Below are 13302 nucleotides of genomic sequence, written 5' to 3' on the forward strand. Positions count from 1 at the left end.
TAGGAGAGAGAAGATAGTAGGGAAGGCTCCCTGGAGGATGTTGTATTGGTTATTTATTGATGTAAAATTACATGGTTTCTGATGAAAAATTAGCTGTTAATCTTTTGGAGGATCCCTTGTATGTGACAAATCACATCTCACTTGCTGCTTTCCAGATTCTCTTTGGCTTTTAACAATTCAAGTCCCTTAGGCTCTGTTCATTTTTTTCTTCATTCTTTTTCCTTTCTGCTCCTCAGACTAGATAATTTCAATTTTCCTATCCTCATGTTTGCTGTTTCTTCTTCTCCTGCTCAAATCTGTTCTTGAAACTCTGTAATTTAAAAAAAAAGATTTATTTATTTATTTCCCCCCTTCTCCTCCTTTCCTGTTTTTTTGCTGTCTGTGTTGTCTTCTCTCCTCTAGGATTCATCGGGATTTGATCCTGGAGAACTCTGATGGGGAGAGAAGTTCCCTGACAATTGTGCCACCTTATTCCTGGTTTCTGCTGTGCTTCACCTTGACTCTCCCCTTGTCTCTCTTTGATGTGTCATCATCTTGTGGTGTAGCTCACTTGTGCCGGGCACTGGCTCACCATAAGGGCACTCAATGTGGGCACTGGCTCACCGTTTGGGCACGCTTTCTCTTCTTTTTCAACAGGAGGCCCCAGAGATTGAACCCAGGTCATCCCATATGGTAGGCAGAAGCTCTATCACTTGAGCCACATCTGCTTCCCTCTAATTTTTAAAAATTTTATTTCGGATATTGTGTTTTCAGCTCAGTAATTTCTATTTGGTTCCTTTTGTAAAAAATTCTGCCTGTTTAGTGATATTCTCCATTTGTTAAGACATTTAGTTCTTTTTTTAAGATTTATTTATTTATTTAATACCCCCCCTCCCCCAGTTGTCTATTCTCTGTGTCTATTTGCTGCGTCTTGTTTCTTTGTCCACTTCTGTTGTCGTCAGCGGCACGGGAAGTGTGGGCGGTGCCATTCCTGGGCAGGCTGCACTTTCTTTCACGCTGGGCGGCTCTCCTTACGGGCACATTCCTTGCGTGTGGGGCTCCCCGACGTGGGGAACACCCCTGCATGGCAGGGCACTCCTTGCGCGCATCAGCACTGCGCATGGGCCAGCTCCACACGGGTCAAGGAGGCCCGGGGCTTGAACCGCGGACCTCCCATGTGGTAGATGGACGCCCTAACCACTGGGCCAAGTCCATTTCCCCATTTAGTTCTTTTACCATGGTTTCCTTTAGCACTATAAGCATACTTAATAAAGTTTATTTTAAGAATTTTTCTAGTAAGCCCATTGTCTGTGTTTACTCAGGGACTCTTTATGTCAATTTCTTTTTTTCCTATGAATGAGTCAGACTTTCTTGTTTCTTCACTTCTTGTGAGTTTTTGTTGAAATTGGGCATTTTGAATATTATAATGTGGTAACCCTTGAAATAAGATTCTACCTAGGTTTTGCTGTGTTTGCTTGTTGTGGGCTGTAGTTATCTCTATTTTAGTGACTTTGACAACTGTTTTTTGTTTTTTTTTTTCAGAAGTGTATTCATTTTGCGTGTGGTTACTGAAGTCTCTATTCCATTATCTCACTGGTCAACCAGTGTCTTTTTTTTTTTTTTCTCCAGGAGTTACTGGGGATTGAACCTGGAACCTTATACATGGAAAGGAGGTGCTCAAACCACTGAGCTACAGCCACTTCCTGGTCAACCAGTATCTTGACAGAAAAATTTTAAAAGATTCCTAGACCTAAAAGAACAGAGAAAGAACAAAATGCTTTTCCTGTCTTTCCTGAGCTGGGGTACCCCTTCAGTGCTTCACTAGGCCACCTACAGCTCAGCCTCATCCTTTATGTCCTGCTTATATGGAGCCCACAGAGCACTTGGGGGTGCTTGCTTAGGGCCTTCTTAGTTTTTCTCCTGAGCATGTGGGTTCCTTGTTATATGTAGGATCCATTCATATACCTTATTCCACCATGTACCTTTTTCTTAGGCTCCTACTTCCTAGACTTTTCTGTCTGTCTGCTGCTTGCCCTATCCATCATCACTTTCTCTAAATGGCTGCACAATATATTTAAACCTTTTTCTGAGATCCCCAAAAGTCCTTCAATTGGCAGCAATCATGGCTAGTAATTGGCAGAGCTAGGAATGGAGCTCACAGACCATGCCTCTAAACACTGTCCCACCCAGCCTCATGTAATCTGGGCAAAGCAGGTCCTTTCTGTCAGAGAAACAGTCAGGGAAAATCCAGCTACCTGTGTAATCAGCCTAACTATAGGGAGTAGATTTGCCTTGTATATGTCCCAGAAATTACTTTGTTTTCATTTGTTTACCTGCATGTATTTGCTGGGGACTGACCAAGAAATGTGAACAGGGAAACAGGTCCAGACCCACAGCCCACGGATGGATAGGGCGATCTCCTGAGGTGTGAGAGGAAACTGCAGTTGCCTGGGCCTCACCCTGTCTTCCGAACCACCCACACATCCTTGTCAGCTCTTCCTCCAAACATGTCCCAGGTTGTCCTCTTCCCACCAAGGCCACTTCCCTGTGTCAGTCCACAATCAACACCCTCCTGGACTATACAGCAGCCCTCTCTCCCATGTAAGTTATTGACCTGTCTCTGTAAATTTTTCATACAGCAGCCAGAGGAGATTTAAAAACAATCATCTCACTGTCCTGCTAAAAACCCTCTCATAACTTGCCAGGGCAGGTCACATAAAATCCAAATTTCTTATTGTGGCTTCTACTCCTGCCACCATTTCCCTGCCTACCACTCTGACCCCTCCACCCACAATGGCCTTCAGCTTGTTCCTCCAACAGGGCCTCTTGCTGACCTTAGGGTTTGACACATCCTGTTCCCTTTGCTAGAAATTCGCTTCCCCACCTTTGAATCCACTTGGGGCTCCTTAATCCTTCAGGAGTCTGCATGTCACCATTTACTTATGTCTGTTCCCCTCCCTATGGTTTACATCTTAATATCCATCTTCCTAGTTTTACAGAGAACACTGGGGTCTGGGGAAAAATAACATGACCACAGTTACTTGGCTCCTCAGCCCCGCTCAGAAGGACTTGAATTCCTACCTGTCCTCAGAAATCCAAGCTCTTGGTCACTAGGCACACTTCCCCTCGCCCATGTCCCCAGTATTTTGGCCTTGTCTCTCATGAACACTGGACACATTTCTGTCATAACAGCAGAGTTGCTTTATTGCACCTTTTGGTCTTTGTTTCCCACCATAGAAGGTGAGCTCCCATTCTGCTCATGGACAGGACCTATGTCTCAGGTATCCATGTGTCCCCATTACCCAGTGTGTGGCTCTGTGAATGAACAAGGGATCTTTATGAAACAGCAGGAAGCCCCTCATAGGCCCCTCTGGCTATCCACAGAAGTGAAGATGGGATGGTGAGACCTGGGTGAGGGACAAACCAGTCCTTTACCCTCTTAAATGCACTTCCCTTCTGCTTCGTATGGAACACATTGTACCAAAGACCTCCCAGACCTGGAAAGGAACCTGTGCTGAACCAAGAGGTGTTTCATAAGAGAGGGCTCTGACTCGCCTGGACCCCGGGCCTTGGCTACATACGGCCATGGCTACAGCTCAGATTGCCTTCCTGAGAGTGGATGAAGGGGGATGGCATCCTCAGGAGGCAAATGCCTTTCCTAACAAATTAAAACCATACACGCAGTCCTTAAAACATTATAGAGACTCTACTGACTCACTGAGGGGTACGTGTTTAATAATATGTGGTTAAAGCACCACCTAAAATGTACGTGCCCCCAATGGCACCATAAGGTATGGATGTGATCATTTGAAAGACTCTAAGGAGGGCAGAAAGTGAGGACAGGTTTATTTTTATATCTTTCTGTATAATACATTTGTAACATTGATTATCTCATACAATTTGGAAATTAGCCTCAGAGACAGTCCCAGTGGAGGAATTTCAAAACACCCCATCTGTTGACAGCACTTCTGGAATAAGTCCATGGTGTTATCTGTGAAACCCACGTGTACCTGCATGTCCACATGCCATTCTGGCTGTCAAAATTCTCGGCAGTTTTTTTTAAAGAAAGTCTTTTCACACAAGTTTAAAAATCAGTGGGGTTCTATAAGATTCCTTCTCCATGCTTCCTTTTCTAATTTTCTGAGTTTATGATGAATTTAACTTAGCTGTGTTTTATAAGCTATAAAACTGCTGAGATAGACTTGTGCCCTTCACAAAGAATTAAAGGAACTGAGAAACACCCATGAGAAAATGAATTAGGGTCCACTTGGGAAGGCTGCACACCTATACAATGATCCCCATGCCAAAGAGAAAACAGAAGAATGAGATCCAGCAAAAGTGAGTGTTGGACATTTAAAACCACACACAGAAAGGGTTTCTTTTATAGAAACCAATGGCTTAAATATAGTTTTAAATTGTGCAGCAAAATGTAGCTATCTGTATGTGTATCCTACTCTCTTTGGATATAAAATAGGAAATGAGTGTCATGTGCTCTTTTCAGTATCCTAATGTCTTAAAAGTTCAAGTATTTCATGACTCAAGCCTTCATCTTTCTCACAAAGACTTGTTCCTCATGTTTAAAGACAATATTTTGGAATAAAATGATTTTCCATGTTCATAGAGATACCCTTAACTGTCTAGCTCTCTTGACTGTGGATGGCCGTGAAATATAGCAGACACACAAAGAGGATTGGCCATTTTAGTTCTCATACATTCCACCCCCCCACCTTGCCATAAAATAAAAACTGATGACAAATTTTCATAAGCTTGGCAGAAAAGTCTGAAAGAGCTCACGCATGCATTCCTTTTTATTTTCTATGACTCTTTCTCTTTCTCCACCCCTTCAGCTTCCTCTTCTTTTTAAATTTTCCTGAGATGACTTACCAGTGTAAACCAAGGGGAAATACATGACCGAAGGTTTTTATTAGTTCACAAAACCCAATGGGTCCCTCATTTGAATGAATTCTCACTTGAAGAGTAAAATGCAAGCTGAGTCAAATTATAACGATTCTTCAGATGACAATAAGTGATGATCTCCAGACAGTTTCCTCACAGTATTGACACGAGATTTATCTTCAGCATAAATTCTGGCAAGTAATATTTTAATGCTTGCTAAAGTTTGTCCTCATTACTTACAGTCAGAAGGTCTTTCACCAGGGTCAATTCTTTGATGTCTATGGAGGTGGGCCCATTAACCTGAGGCCTTCCCACATCGCTTACAGTCATAGATAGGGTTTCTCTCCAGTATGTAGCCTTCTATGCTCATTAAGGATTGAGCTGCTGCTGAAGGCTTTCTTATACCCATGGCACTCAAAAGGCTTCTAGTCTATAAATCCACCTGTATTGGGTTAAAGATGATCTGTCACAGGATGCCTTCCCACATTCTTAGCACTTAAAGGGCTTTTCACCAGTTCCTATTATGCAAGAAAAAAGTGGACCAGTGGGCTCTACACAGTCACGTCATTTGTAGAGTTTCTCACCAGTAGGAATCCACTGATACTGCACGAGGTGGGACCTGCAGTGGAGGGTTTTCTCACCCTTGATACACTTCTGTGGTGTCTCTCCAGTGTGGATGATGGAGTGTTGAAGGAGGGATATGATCCAGTAAAAGGTTTTCCTAAAGTGGATGCATTCACAAGGCTTTGTTCCAGTGTGAATCTGCTGGTGCCATGCAAGTTCTCACCTGCATCTGAAGGCCTTGCACACTTGATGCAATCATAGGGCTTCTCCCCAGTGTGGATGATGTAGAGTCGAATGAGGTCTATTCTACTTCTCACATTCTGCCTTTCTCACATTCTTTGCACTCAAAGGGTTTTTCTTCACTGTAGGTCTTATTACACAAGATAAATTTGAGTGGTAAGTGAAAGCCTTTCCATATTCAGTGTGCTCATAGGACTTCTCCCCAGTGTGAATCTGATAGTGCTGCATGAGGTATGACCTGTTTGAATGTTTTTCCACACCCACTGTACTTGCATGTCTTCTACCCAGTGTGGATGAGGTCTGAGCTCTTGTTAAGCCTTTCCCATACTTGTTGCATTGATAGGGCTTCACTCCAGTATGAAAGTGCTGATGTCAAAGAAGGTCCTTGTTCGTGTTAAACCCTTTCCTGTGTTCCTTGCAATCTTGGGTTTTCTTCTGTGCATGGATCCTGGGGTCGTTACCTGCCGGGTGGGGGCCACATTCGTGGAGAGCATTTCATGTAAGGTCTTTTTTTTTAAAAGATATATTTTATTTCTTTATCTGCCCTTTCTCCTTTGTTTGTACTCACTGTCTGATATTTGTGTCCATTTGCTGTGTGCTTTCTGTGTCTGTTTGTCTTCTCTTTAGGAGGTACCAGGAATTGAAACTGGGACCTCCCATGTGGGAGAGAGGTGCTTAATTACTTGAGCCACCTCAGCACCTTGCTTTTCTTGTGTCTCTCATTGTCTTTCCTCTTTGTGTCTCCTTTGTTGCATCATCTTGTGTCAGCTCACTGTGCATGCTCATTGTGCCAACTCGTTATGCTTGTCTTATCCAGGAGGCACTGGGAACTGAACCTGGGACCTCTCATGTGATAGGCAAGAGCTCACTTGCCTGAACCACATCTGCTTCCCCTGTAAGTTTCTTGATTGTGGACTATCTTGTCTTCCCAAGCCATCATGTTCTAGGATCACTTTTGAGTACCTGTAGGGTAAATTGGAGGATAGATGAATGGATGGAGAAGGTAGGAAAGGGGGAGATAAAGAGTATAGACAAATATAGTAATCTGGAGATATAAAGACACCTTTTAATGAGTCTAGAAGGAAATGTGTGATATTACATTTTTTATTATGATTATTATTATCACATGGTTAATACCAATAGCTAAATTTTGTTTAGCTACTTAATATGATTCAGCCACTGCATTTACTGAGCAATTTTATGCATTATCTGATTATATCCACAAATATCCCAATGACAGAATCTAATATTACTCTCATTTTTCAAAAGTAGTCTGGGTGCAGCAGAGTAAGGTGACGTAAATCAAGCCATTTGCTCTTTTCCTTGTTCACACAGCTACCCCCATTTTCCAGTACTGAACACCCAGTGTGGAAAAATCTCTGGAGAAAGGGATATGTATGAAAGGGGGTATGACTTCTCCCTTTCTTCTCTCATGTCTGCTCTACCAGCTGTATTATGACAGAGAGCAAGCTTAAAGCAACGCGTACAAGACACCTGAGTCCCTGATAACTGTAGGAGAGGGCTCCCCACTGAACCTCACTGGACCTTGATGGAGTAAGAAACAGCCAAGCCCGAGGGAGGTACAATGAGAAGCTCCCCATGGAAGTCTAAAGATGTGGCCCCTTGCGGTCTGCAGCCTGCGATGATGCCTCCTGAGGGGCTCTTGGCTGCTTAGCTAGACGGGTGCTTTGGAAGAAGCCTCTTTTCACCAGTCTGGGACTTCAGGACTGAGAGAAGACCTTGAATGAACCTTCTCCTAACAAAGTAAGGGAAATGCAGACTTGGAACCTGAAATCAAAGGCACGAACACCATCCCTTGGCTCCCTGCTGTAGAGGGTGGTACTGGCTGACTACACAGCGCCCATTCTCCTGGACTTCCAACACTGTTCAGGTTGCACTGCCTTTTCACATACGGCCCTAGAACACAAGAACAGCGACCCTTGTTCCAGAAGGGATTTTGTAATTTATCTTAGGCATTTGTGTTGCCCTATTCCACCCTCAGACCAATTGAAGGAAAACATCTGGCAGTGATGCTTTAGCATCAGCTTTTGAAGTTACCCCAGGTGATTCTGGTGCCCAGAGAGGATCAAAAGAACTGGTCTAAATCAATTTTCAAGTGGCATATCTGATCATCAGTAGTCTGATGTAGGCAGGTGACAAAAGCTGGACACTCATTCTGAAGAGAAACCCTTTATTCTGGGGTGGGAGGACAGGCCTGAACAGGTGGCCACTGCCCCACTTGCTACAGCAGCACCTTGTGACCCCTCCAAGGGAGCCAGCCTGAGGACAAGGCAAATCCCTGGACCACAGAGAGGGAGCAGAGACATCCCTGCAGCCACCAAGCCTGAGGCTAGTCACACCTCAGGCTTCTCATTAGGTAAGGTAGAACATTTCCTTCAGGGTAAAGCCAGTTTCAGGTAGTTTTCTGTTATGTGCAGCCAAACACATCTCAGCAGATGCAGAGGAAAAAGCCATGAGGACTCTGGAGAGGAGCCAATGACTGAACATCAGGACACATGTAAGCTCAACTGACTGATCCCAAACCACAGCCCAGGATTCATGGGTCTTCACTGAGCACACGTCCACTGATGTCTGCTGCGTGCCAGGCCCCAAGCTCAGTGATGGGACAGCAAAAAAAGGTGAGTCCTAGGTTCCTTCAACTCTGTCAGTTTAGTTCCCAGCCACTTCAGGGCCTTAGAACACGTTGATCCTTCCACATGGAGTGCTGTTCCTCTTCCCCAGTTCTTCTAACTCTTACTCAGCCTTTGAGTCTCAACTCCAAAGTCACTTGAGACCTCCTCTCTGAAGCACCGAGGTAGCTTACTCCCTCTGCCTATAAATACTCTTAAAATTCCCAGCACTTCCCTTTCTACAGTGTATCATGGATGTCATTAAGGAACTGTGTGTTTACTAGATTGATGTCTGTCTTCCTAATTGAACTTGAGTGATGGGTGTGCATGCCACAGAGCAGGAGCTGAAGGAAGGCTTGTCACATGAAAGTAGGCTGGGGACCAAAGGAAGATGAAAGGAGGAAAAGATGTGGGGAAAGTGGCTGGTTTCTATGTGAGGGGAATTGTGGGACATCAAGGTAGAGATGCCCAGTGGGCAGCTGGACAAGCCTGGCTGGATGGAGTTCCAGAAGCAGTGAGAACAGAGGATGAGATATGGACGCTCTCAGCCAGGGAACAGTTTATAACATATCACACAGCTAATAGTGGCAGTGCTGATAGAAATTAGTGAAAGGTGTCCTGTTACTCTCATAAGAGGTGGAGACCTCTGCTCTGACCTACTAGGCCCATGTGGTCAGAGGCCAGGGAGCCCTTCCAGTGGTGGCCATTTGGGCCTCTGAATACAAAGAGCCCTTGGGCCTTCATTCAGTTTCTATTCAGACTTTTTTTCCTTTAAACTAAATGCCAAGGTTCAAGTACAAGAACACTTGGGGGATTCATTTTTTTATGTGACAAATATGTGTCCATCAGTTCCTATATGCCCAATTCTGTTCCATTAATTTTTTTTTTTAATCTCTGAGTGTATTTTTTCCCACACAATAACACTATGAGGTGAGTACTATTATTTATTATCCCTGGTGTACACTTGAGCAAACTGAGGCCCAGAGGTTTCAGTAATGTGTCCCCTGTCCCACAGCTAATAAGTGTCAGATTCCTGGTGCCGCTGATAAGGATAGAAGCAGTCACAGAAGAACACACAGCGAATGGACACAGAGAGCAGACAACTGGGTGGGGGGGGGGGAGGAGAGATAAATAAATAAAAAATAAATCTTAAAAAAAAATAAAAAATAAAAATAAATTAAAAAAATGACTATTGAGTCATTTCATTCAGCAACCTGGCCCGTGCCTTCATTGATGCCCAGTAACATCTTCTGTGACAATTCTACTTTGGGTTTTCCTTACAGCCACCCCAGGAAGGAGGTGCCATAATAGGCGCCATTTCATAGATGAAGGAACTGAGACTCAGGAAGCTCAACTGATTTGCTGAAGGACATCAAACTGATGGGCAGTTCATTCAAGATGGGAACCCTGATTAGTGATCTCTGACATATATGCTGTTTAACTCGAAAGCTACAAAATGTTGCTCCTGTAGGTGCTGGGTCCAGGCCTGTTGAAGCTGCTGTGCTGCTGGTGCTGGTGAGGGTATCAGTAACAGTCGTGATGGCAGCAGGGTCGTCACCCCCCCCCATGCACAGGAGCACCAGGCACACTTCTGAGTTCTTTGCAGACATGACTCATTTACCAGTCCAGCAGTCCTGGGTAGTAGATACTATTATCCCATGTTAGCCATGAGGATTAGCAATAGCACCCATTTGAGCAATGAGGAAACTGAAATAGAGTTTTGGTAACTTGTCCAGGGCTACACTCCTCTTACATGGCAGAGCTGGAATCCAGAACTAGACCACCTGCCTCCAGAGCTGGGCTCCTGAATACAATAAACAGGAAACTGCTCCTGGCTGCTGTGGGGGCCAGTGGCTTCAGACAAGGTAGGTCCTGGGGGTAGGAGGGGAGGCCACCAGGGAGGGGAGTGGGAGGATTTAACCTGCAGTGAAGTGGGGCTGGAGGAAAGTGATGACTTGGTAATTTCCAACTTTCGGCATTTCATGAACCACTAAAATGTTTTTTTAAAAAAATCTACACAGTGATTTGGTCTAATAAGGACATTTTGTAGACATCACGAATCATCCACTTTCACCAGCATTTCAGAAGAGAAAGGGCTGTACCACCAAAGAAGACAGAGAACAGCCTCTCACAAAGAAGAGAAGTCTAACTTGATGAAAGACTCTGCAATGGCTGTATTTTCCTTACTTCATGAGGACTGGCGTGTTGTGAGAATTGAATGGGTGAAGCTAGAACAGTGCCGGGAACAGCCCAGCACATGGTCACGGCACAGGGGACACTAGCCTTGACCACTGCAACTAATGGCTTCTCTTTAAACACACCCACATTTTATTTTTCTAAATAGATTTATTTTAAATAGATACGACCCCAGGTAGTGGTACTCCTGAGGGCTACGGAGACACCCAGGTCCTACAGTCATGATGGATGGCTCTGGAGTTCAGTGCCTTGCCAGTGGGCCCTACTCTGGAAATTGTGCTCCTGAGTGTGATGGAGTTAGACTTAGATGTGACCTCTTTACATATGCCTCTTCTGTCACTTTTCCTGAACCTGTGGTTGGTGCTGGGGTTGGTGTATACTCAGGAGACTTGAATCTCTGGGCTGTCCATGTGCCACCTGGGCCCTGAGCATCTGCAGAGTTGCAACTCCTACTCTCCAGTTTGTTGGACTTACCCAGATCAGCTAAAAGGGAGGTGAGGATGGTCTACCACCACACCAGGGAACTGAGAGTCTACAGCTGCAAGCAGGAGAATCACATCCATCAGCCATGTGGGATCTAAGCTCCCTCTTGATTTAGAGGTGGAGTGGACATTGCCATCCCAGTGTCCTCAGGATGGAGGAATAAAATATGGATTAGAGTGGACTTACTGGTATTCTACTATAGAATTACTGTGACTCTAGCAATGAAAGAAACTATCATTGATGTGGAGACAGTGGCCATGGGTATTGCTGAGGGCAGGGAGAGGAAAGAAGAGTGTGATATGGGGACATTTTTGGGACTTGGAGTTGTCCTGAATGACATTACAGGGCCAGATGCAGGGCATTATATATCCTGCCATAACCCACAAAATGGACTGGGAAAGAGAATAAACTATAATGTAAACTATAATCCATGCTGTATAGCAGTGCTCCAAAATGTATTCATCAAATGCAATGAATGTGCCACACTAAAGAAAGAGGTTGTTGATGTGGGAGGAGTGGGGTGGTGGGGAGTGGGGTATATGGGAACATCTTATATTTTTTAAGTAACATTTTGTGTGATCTATGTATCTTTTAAAAAAAGATAATTAAAAAATAAACAGATTTATTCCAAAAGGGGGTTTCAAATTGTTGGTAAATGGGAAAACCAGTTTCACTTACCATAAATGGAAGGTTATCATGAAAATACACCAATGAAATAAAAAAGCTATTAGAACCCAGGGAGCTCATTTGGCCTGCTCAGGGCTGTGAGTAGAAGGCTGCTCCCTGTGTTGCAAAGGGAGGGTAGGAACAGGAGGTGTGGGGAGGGTGTTAAAGATACAGCACTGAACTAACACTTTCTCTTGACAACAATCAGTGGAAAAGAGAAGGAGGAAAGGAATGGCTTTCTCAGGGTGTCCATCTATGTAATTTGATGGCTTTTCTGTGCACCTTCTAAAATAACCTCCCACACCAGTGGAAAAGTATGGCCCAGGCCTGAGGAAAGGAGGGACAATCTTGTAGGAACCAGGGCCTTTTTTAAAAAAAAATCAAGATACCTGGTAGCCAATGGCTCCTGGGTGTCCTGCCTGACTCACCGTCATCTTGGAGCGTCCATTACCCAGGACTGTCACTCTTGTAGAATCTGGAATCAGACAGAGGCCAGACTGCTGGGCAATGAGGTGAGAATTTGTGTTTAGAAGGATTATGGTTCTTGCCCAGTGATCCAGGATGCAGACAGAGGGAACCAGGTGGCAGGATGTGGGACTGGAGGGAAACTGGGGCTGTGGAGAGAAGGGGGCAGGCTCCGGAGGCCTTCTCCACTAGCAAGGCCTGGAAAGAGGACAGAATGGAAGAGGCTGCAGGTCCCCGTGGAGGAGAGGTGAGGCCTTACCCACTGAGACCAGGACCCCGTGGGTCTCCAGCATCACTTCCCAGCACAGGGTCCCCCGGGCCAGGTCCAGCTGCCCCCACTCTTCCCAAGTGAAGGACACAGCAACGTCTCCAAATGCTGCCAATGCATGGAAAGTCAAACAGAGGCAGTAGTGCTGGCCTTAGGGTTGTTGGGTGAGATTAGAGGTTAGAGTGGGTCACTGGTAAAGATGCAGGGACACACCTCTCATGAGGGAAGCCATTGAAAAAGACACAAGGTTGGGACAACCCAGTGTGCACTGGATGGCACTGAGAGCAAGTGCTCTGGGATGTCAGAAGAATGGAGACATGGTCATTCCAGGAAGGCTCACAGTAGCAGCAGCTGACCTGGCTGGGCCTCCCCTGTGCCTGCACCCTGCTGAGGCCTTTACCTGCCTTGTTAAAGGGATTAAATGTCCCCAGCTCTGGAGCCACATTGCCAGGTTTTGAATTTAGCCTCTTAAATCCACACTTGCCTTCTGTGTGATCTTCATTTCCTTGAGCCTGGATTTCCCCATCAATGCAGGACTAGTTCCCACTTCACCAGATGTTGTGAGAATTGAAAAAGAAAGTGCCCTGTGTGTTTGTTGCTCTTCCGGAGCCTCCCACAGCCACAAGTAAGAGTGATCAGGCCTCCATGTCCAGTCAGAGACCTCAGGCTCAGGGGGCTCCTGGAAGTCAGCCTGAGAGCCTCCAGGCTAATGAGCAGAGGTGGGATTTGAACCGAGGACCCCGAGGACCCCGTGGTCCAGGCCTGTGTGATTCCACGCCCGGCCCCCATCACCAACTGGTGAATCCACAGTAATGAAGAGGAAAAGCATCTCCAATAGCTGTGGGCGTAAATGCATTCAGCCTCCCCTGAAAATACTTCCAAGAACATGGGTAGAGGAGTGGAGCCTTCCTCACC

At 45.2% G+C, this 13302-nt stretch overlaps 1 long non-coding RNA gene across 6 annotated transcripts in view; it reads left to right on the forward strand.

Moving 5' to 3' along the window:
• LOC101411168 (uncharacterized) overlaps nucleotides 1-11621 on the forward strand; it is a 70061-nt gene extending 58440 nt beyond the window's left edge. For 2 of the 6 annotated variants that reach the window (XR_009181368.2, XR_011646423.1), the window contains exons 4-7: nucleotides 1609-6574; nucleotides 7015-8318; nucleotides 10046-10174; nucleotides 10331-11621. This is a non-coding gene — a long non-coding RNA (uncharacterized lncRNA). The remainder of the gene's footprint in view (nucleotides 1-1608; nucleotides 6575-7014; nucleotides 8319-10045; nucleotides 10175-10330) is intronic. The other 4 variants (XR_011646424.1, XR_009181369.2, XR_009181373.2 and 1 more) reach the window with 4 other exon arrangements.
• The last annotated feature ends 1681 nt before the right edge of the window (nucleotides 11622-13302 follow it).

Source organism: Dasypus novemcinctus, chromosome 18 (genome assembly GCF_030445035.2).
Source record: "Dasypus novemcinctus isolate mDasNov1 chromosome 18, mDasNov1.1.hap2, whole genome shotgun sequence".
Taxonomy (NCBI): domain Eukaryota; kingdom Metazoa; phylum Chordata; class Mammalia; order Cingulata; family Dasypodidae; genus Dasypus; species Dasypus novemcinctus.